This window comes from Lotus japonicus, chromosome 4, assembly GCF_012489685.1.
Source record: "Lotus japonicus ecotype B-129 chromosome 4, LjGifu_v1.2".
Classification (NCBI taxonomy): domain Eukaryota; kingdom Viridiplantae; phylum Streptophyta; class Magnoliopsida; order Fabales; family Fabaceae; genus Lotus; species Lotus japonicus.
In genome coordinates, this window is record NC_080044.1 from 62,053,970 (window position 1) to 62,061,093 (window position 7,124).

At 37.8% G+C, this 7,124-nt stretch overlaps 1 long non-coding RNA gene across 1 annotated transcript; it reads right to left on the reverse strand.

Annotated features, from left to right (window-relative positions):
• Window positions 1-5,015: 5,015 nt before the first annotated feature.
• On the reverse strand, window positions 5,016-6,153 carry LOC130714779 (uncharacterized). The gene is made up of 3 exons (XR_009011417.1): window positions 5,715-6,153; window positions 5,159-5,261; window positions 5,016-5,050 (listed from the first exon to the last, which is right to left on the reverse strand). It is a non-coding gene; the product is annotated as an uncharacterized LOC130714779 (long non-coding RNA).
• Between the last annotated feature and the right edge of the window lie 971 nt (window positions 6,154-7,124).

The window sequence follows — 7,124 nt, forward strand, 5'->3', positions numbered from 1 at the left end:
ATCCTTGTCCTGAAGAGCTTCATCTATGGACTTGGGTTCAATTAAGGACACCAATCCTTTCAGACTCAGCAAGGTCTCTTCAGAGGGTCTGAAGGCAGATCTGGTTCTGACTGGTTCGTCTTTGTTGCCTAGAATCAATTCCTTAGGGTGAGCTGCAGTGATTCTGCTCTTCTTCAGAGTTTGTGAGTTAGAGGGACCAGCTTCTTCCTCTGGTTCATCTTCCTCTGGCTCAACTTCCTCTGGAGCTTTGCCTTTGTCAGAAACATTAATGCTTAAATCTGCAAACTTTTCAACTAGCTTTGACTGGTCAGAGTCAAGCTTATCATCAAATCTAACATGAATAGATTCTTCAATAGTCTTAGCATCAGTATTATAAAATCTAAAACCTTTAGATCTATCAGAATAACCAAGTAATAGACACTTAGAAGACTTAGCATCAAATTTATGCAATCTATCCTTAGTATTGAGAACATAACAAACACAGCCAAAAGGATGAAAATAAGAAATGTTGGGTTTTATGTTCTTCCACAATTCATAAGGAGTCTTATTCAGAATTGGTCTCACAGAGATTCTGTTCTAAATGTAACATGCTGTATTTACTGCCTCTGCCCAAAAATGCTTAGCCATGCCAGTTTCTTGGAGCATGGTTCTAGCCATCTCCTGAAGAGTTCTGTTCGTCCTCTCAACAACACCATTTTGTTGAGGAGTTCTGGGACAAGAGAAATCATGTGCAATTCCATAGGAATCAAACAGACTCTCAAACTTGTCATTCTCAAACTCTCCACCATGGTCACTTCTGACACGCACAATCCTACAAGCCTTCTCGTTTTGCACTTGAGCAATGAAGGTAGAGAACACAGCATGAGACTCATCCTTGCGGGTTAGAAACTTTACCCATGTCCAGCGGCTATAGTCATCAACGATAACCATCCCATATCTCTTGCCACCTATAGACTCAGTTTTCACTGGTCCAAAAAGGTCGATATGCAGAAGTTCCAACGGCCTTGAGGTTGAGACAACATTCTTTGCCTTGAAAGGGACTTTTGTGAATTTGCCTTTCTGACATGCTTCACAAAGAGCGTCTGAAGCGAACTTCAGATTGGGTAAGCCCCTGACAAGGTTTAGCTTGCTCAGCTGAGAAATCTTTCTCATACTGGCATGCCCTAACCGTCTATGCCATACCCACTGCTCTTCATTAACAGACAGAAGGCACTTCACATTCTGAGCCTCCAACTCAGATAATCTGATCTTATATATGTTGTTCTTCCTCTTGCTGTTAAATAGAACAGAGCCATCGATCTGACTTACAGCCCGGCAGGACTTTTGATTGAATATAACATCATAACCCTTGTCAGCTAATTGACTTATAGACAATAAGTTATGTGTTAAGCCGTCTACCAATAAAACATTATCAATGCATGGGCTACTATCTACACAAATAGTACCAGTACCAACAATTTTACCCTTTTCATTTCCTCCGAAGCCAACTTCGCCTCCAGGCTTAAGTTTCAGCTCTCGGAACATACGCTTTTCTCCCGTCATGTGACGCGAGCATCCACTGTCCAGATACCATGATTGGTGTTTCAGTGGAGCTATCAAGGATATCTGCAACATAGATAATCTTGTCCTTAGGTACCCACTTTCTGGGTCCTCTTTTGTTAGTTACCCCAGAGGTTCTGATCACCTTGGGTGTCTCAACATAATATTTTAAAGGAATATTTGCATGATATTTAGTCATAGAGAAAGATCCCTTTTTAAGAGGATGTTTAGCAACTTTAGCAGGTACAGGATCAGGCAATATGGTACCAGAGGGAACAAAGCATTCATACAAGGATTTAGCTTTAGACACAGAAGGCTCATTTCTAATTGGTTTAGAATAGCCAATGCCATGCATTCCATTTCTGCTTACGCCATAGATCATTGAAGCCATTAAGCTTCTATCCACGCTTTTAGCTAGGAATCTTTGAAAAGACTTTTCATACTTAGATTCATTTCTACAATCAGAGGCATCACAGGCAACAATTTCTTCTAACTTAGCAATCTGGTTCTTAAGCACAGAGTTAGAATTTACCAAAGCATGATTTTCATTTTTCAAATCAGAAATAATTTTCTCATGTTCAGAAGGAGTCTTGGAGACAGCAGATAAGTTCTTTTTCAACTTTTTATGCTTAGACAATAAAGAGTTATACTTATCCATGATATCAGACAAAGCATGTTTCAGTTCAGAGGTAGAGAAAGAAGCAAATACCTCATTTTCATTGTCTGAGTTAGGATCTCCTTCTGATTCTGAGTCAGAGTCAACAGCTTCCTTTGACTCTGCTCCTTTGTCTTTGACAATGGCCATGAGTCCTTGGACTTCACCATCAGAGTCAACATCCTCTGACTCTGATTCATCGAATGTCACCATCAGACTCTTCTTGGCCTTGAAGTGCTTCTTTGGCTTCTTGTCTTTCTTCAACTTTGGACAATCACTTTTTTAGTGCCCAGATTCTTTGCACTCAAAACATGTGACTTCCTTGATTGAAGACTTCTTCTGGCCTGAGGACTCATACTTTCCTTTTGCCTTTCCAGAGCCTTTGAACTTGCTCTGCCTGTGCTTCCAGATGCGGTTGAGTCTCTTGGAGATCAGAGTCAGCTCATCTTCATCAGAATCTTCTGATGCTTCTTCAGATTCTTCTTCTTCAGCTTGAAGAGCCTTTGACTTCTCAACCTTAGCCTTTTCAGATTTGGATTTCAAGGCTATGGACTTTTTCCTCAGATCTTGCATCTCTGAGCGCTTCAGCTCATGGCATTTCAAAATGCTGATGAGTTCTTCTAAACTCATATTCTCAACGTCTCTCGTGAGCTCTATTGAAGTCACCAAAGGCATCCAACTTTCAGGAAGACACCTGATGACCCTTATGACATGATCTTTTGTTGTGTAGCTCTTGTTGAGAGGTCGTATGCCAGCTACAAGCAATTGAAATCTGGAGAACATTTCTTCAATGGATTCATTTGGCTCCATGATGAAGGATTCATACTTTTGGATCAAAGACAATGCCTTTGATTCTTTGACTTTCTTGTTTCCTTCATGAGACATCTTCAGAGATTCAAAAATGCCTTTAGCAAACTCACGATCTGTAATCTTCTGGTACTCTTCATAGGAAATAGCACTTAGAAGAATTGCTCTTGCTTTGTGATGTTGTGAGTACAGCTTCTTTTGATCTGCAGTCATCTCTGACCTTGGGATCTTCTTGCCATCTGCATCAACTGGACGCTCGTAGCCATCCACAATAATATCCCAGAGATCTGCATCGAAACCCAGAAAGAAACTTTCCAGTCTATCTTTCCAATATTCGAACCTTTGACCGTCGAACATAGGAGGCTTTGCATTGTAACCATCTCTTTGAGTTTCACTGGTGGTGGCAGCCATTGTTTTTCACACCGGCCCGGATCACTGAACACTGTTAGGTGTGGTAATCAGAACTTGCGCTCTGATACCAATTGAAGGTATGAAAAACGGTAGAAAGGGGGGGTTTGAATAACGTTTTCAGTACAAAACTTCCACCTTAAAGATTTTGACAAATCTTTCGAGAACTTAAGTGCTAAAGATAAGAGATAGAGAAGCACACAAGGATTTTATCCTGGTTCACTTGATAAATCACTCAAGCTACTCCAATCCACCCGTTAAGGTGATTTCTTCCTTCTTAGAATGAAGGCAATCCACTAATCAGGTAAGAGTTACAACTGCACTTGAAACCTACAAGTGACTAACAATTACACTGACTTAGCTCACACTAAGATTCACTCTCTTAGTCTTCTCTAGGATCCGATCAACCTTGATCTCCTAAAGGAACTAAACAAACTGTTTATCAAAGAAATGTTTACAAGAGATTTGCTTCTAAAAAGCTAATAGTAAACTCAATGAATTTCAGATGAAAGAAAGCTTAGAATATTTTGAATATGTCTTGCGCGTATGTGTTACTTCTACACCGCTTCTTTCAATCTTCAGCCTCTATATATACTCCAAGGATTAGGGTTGAGCGTTGCATGGGAAATGCTACCGTTGGAGGGCAGTTCTGGAAAATCCAGCTTCTACTGTGGCTGAGAACGTTAGGTAGGTCGTCAGGAAGGTACACTTGCTTTTGTACTTGGATAGCGACTTGACCTTTTAACCTAGGAGACTTCTGATCAGGGGAATACTTCATATTGGAACTTGTGAAGCCGGTTGATCAGAGTCAGAGGGAAAGCACAGATCCTCTGACCATTGTATCTTCTGATTCTGAACTCAGAGGGAAGAACATGGCCTTCAGAGTTTCTTGCTTCTGGACTTCAGAGTTTCCACTATTCAGCTTCTGGATCTTCAGAGTCTTCTACACCATCAGAACATCTGAACCTTCAGTGTTTCTTGGTTATCAGAACTTCTGGATCTTCAGAGCTTCTAGCGACTGAGTCCACATCAGAGTTTGTATAGCTTCAGAACTTCTGAAGCTTTTCCACTGTTCATACTGAACATGGTGAATGCGAAAGCGTTGCTTGGGTTACTCTTTATACACAGTGCTTGTGATTTGTGTGAGATTGAGTTGAGGTCAGAGCCTGTAAATAGCACACTCAGAAAAACACGTTAGAGTACCACAATTGTTCATATCAAAAGGTTAACTTGTAATCATCAAAACATAGAGTTGTACTACTCGATCAAAACTTGATCTTACAATAGCTACACTGTAATGTAGAAAATATCTTATGGCTCAAGATGATTTCACTTTGAATTATATTAACTTTTTTTTCAACCTTCAGTATTAGCCCAACATGTGTGTGAAATTTTGCAAGAAACGTGGACAGAGAAATGTGAAAAAAAGAAAGAAATGAGAATTGTTAGAGAAGAATTAGCCCAACATGTGTGTGAACTTTTACATTGTTAATGAAACAAAAAAAAAGTGGGGCTCATGTATGAAAGATAATAAACCTCAAGAAAGAATACTGATTAAAATATTTGAGGTATTCAAAATATAATAGAAAAATATACCAACCTCAATAACATGACCTCTATCCATCACCACAATCCTGTCAGCTACTTGTATGGTAGAAAGCCTGTAAAATCAGTTCACACATTTCAAAACTAAAAAATTATGAATTGGAATACCACTAATTAACACTAATTATCAAACATGTTACTCACCTGCATTCTTTATCAATAGCCCCAAAGCAACTTGCTGCAATTTTTGATATCACTTAAGGCATAATGGTGAAAATAAAATTTGGGGGAATCCTCAAGCTTATGTCTAATGTCAAGATAGAGAGATTGGTTAAATCATAAACATAAATATGGCTGAAATAGTATAAGGGGAATCTAGTCCATAACTATATAGCAATTGAAATTCAAAGTGTAGTGTGGACTGGCAATTGAAGTACAAAACAGAGCATATAAAACTTATCATCTGCGGTTTCAAACACATCCTAATGGAGGCTCTAAAATAATTTGCTAGTAGTGGTACTCAGAATTAGATCGTAGTGATTTCTGTATGAATCATTTGTATATGTTGTAAAATATAAGCAATACGTTGGGGCTCAGGAGTAAATACAGTCAGGAGTAAAATAATACTGCAAAGCCAAGGAAAAAAAAAAGGAACAAAATCTCCCTGAAATAACAAAACAGATATGAAACAAAGTCTTAGGTTGTGAGGAATTTACTAACTAAAAGACACAGGATTTTATATAAACATCAAAGCTCTTACCTTGATGGAGGATATAATGTAGAGCATCTGCCTGAATCTGATTTAGGGTTTCTACGAAACACCTGCGATTTACACAAAGTCGAATTCATCAATTCTATGCCACCCATAAACATCTCAGTTACACAGATTCGAAACAGGAACCGAGAGGGGAAGATAGATGCGATTCAAGGGGAATTGGAAGGGGCCATGAGGGATTCGATTGAAGGGGAAGAGAGGAAGGGATCGATGAGAGGATGTGCTATATAGAATGCGCTGAGGTTAGGAGAGAGAGTACGCGTTAGGTTGCTCCCGGATGGAACCTCTTCGGTAGCCTTGCAAGCAGCCCGTCCATCACCGGCTTTGAAGGTTGCTCCCAGATGCAAGAGTATGAATAGATCAATAAGAGAACGACGAAGCAGAGAGAACGATGATACCATGGAGGAGCAGGTTTGTGTGTGGGTTTTGAGTCTTGGTAAGGATGATATTGCGAAATGGGAATGTCACGATTGAAACGGCAGAGGATGTAAACGCGAATGAAGGTTGAAACGGCAGATGATGTAAAACGCGTTTAGAATCAATGTGATTAAGGAGAGATGGGTGAAGGATAAGGAGAAAAGTGTAGGATAAGAAGAATGAAGGATTGAGTGCCATGTAGGATTTTTTCTGATATTAACCAATCAGTAGATGCCAAGTAACCGATGACTGTGCTGAGATCTTTTCCTAAATGTATATACTATGGATTTACTTCAACACGGGTTGAAGCTATATTTTCCATTCACACCATTTTTTTAATTAGAAACAAATCAAGCACTCATCAGATTTTTCAAAAAAAAATTGGTTTAGTTTATGAGTTTAATAAAATATTAAAAATAACGAAAATTAGTGGCAAATCTCTTTATTAAAACAGAGAAATATTTTCCGGACATTTCTCATTGCCTCAAATTTCCATATTTATGGTGAATTCCTTATTTACTTTAATTTCATCATTTAAGTTCAGTATGCAATATTAATTTCAAAAAAAAAATAAACCAATTAATTCTAAATTATTAACATAATTATATGAAAAATTAAATCATTAATTTAATCTCTGGACCACTTAATTACATTAATTTTAAATTAACATTTAAAAGTCATTAAATGGTCAGCAGAATAAAGGCTTTTTACGTTTTATTTTTGAACCCCATTTCAAAAAAAATATATATATTTAAATTAATTTATAATTTATTTTAGGTAATTACTAATGGAATACATTTAATGCTAATTACAATTTAAAAACAACAATCAGCTATTCTCCTTTTTAAGCATAATATTAATTGAATGGAATTAAAAGTATTTTAATACACATCAATACTAGGTCAATTATTGAAAAAGTTATGCAATTAATATAGAGCTATACGAGTAAAATACTTTTGACTTTATTTAAATTGTATG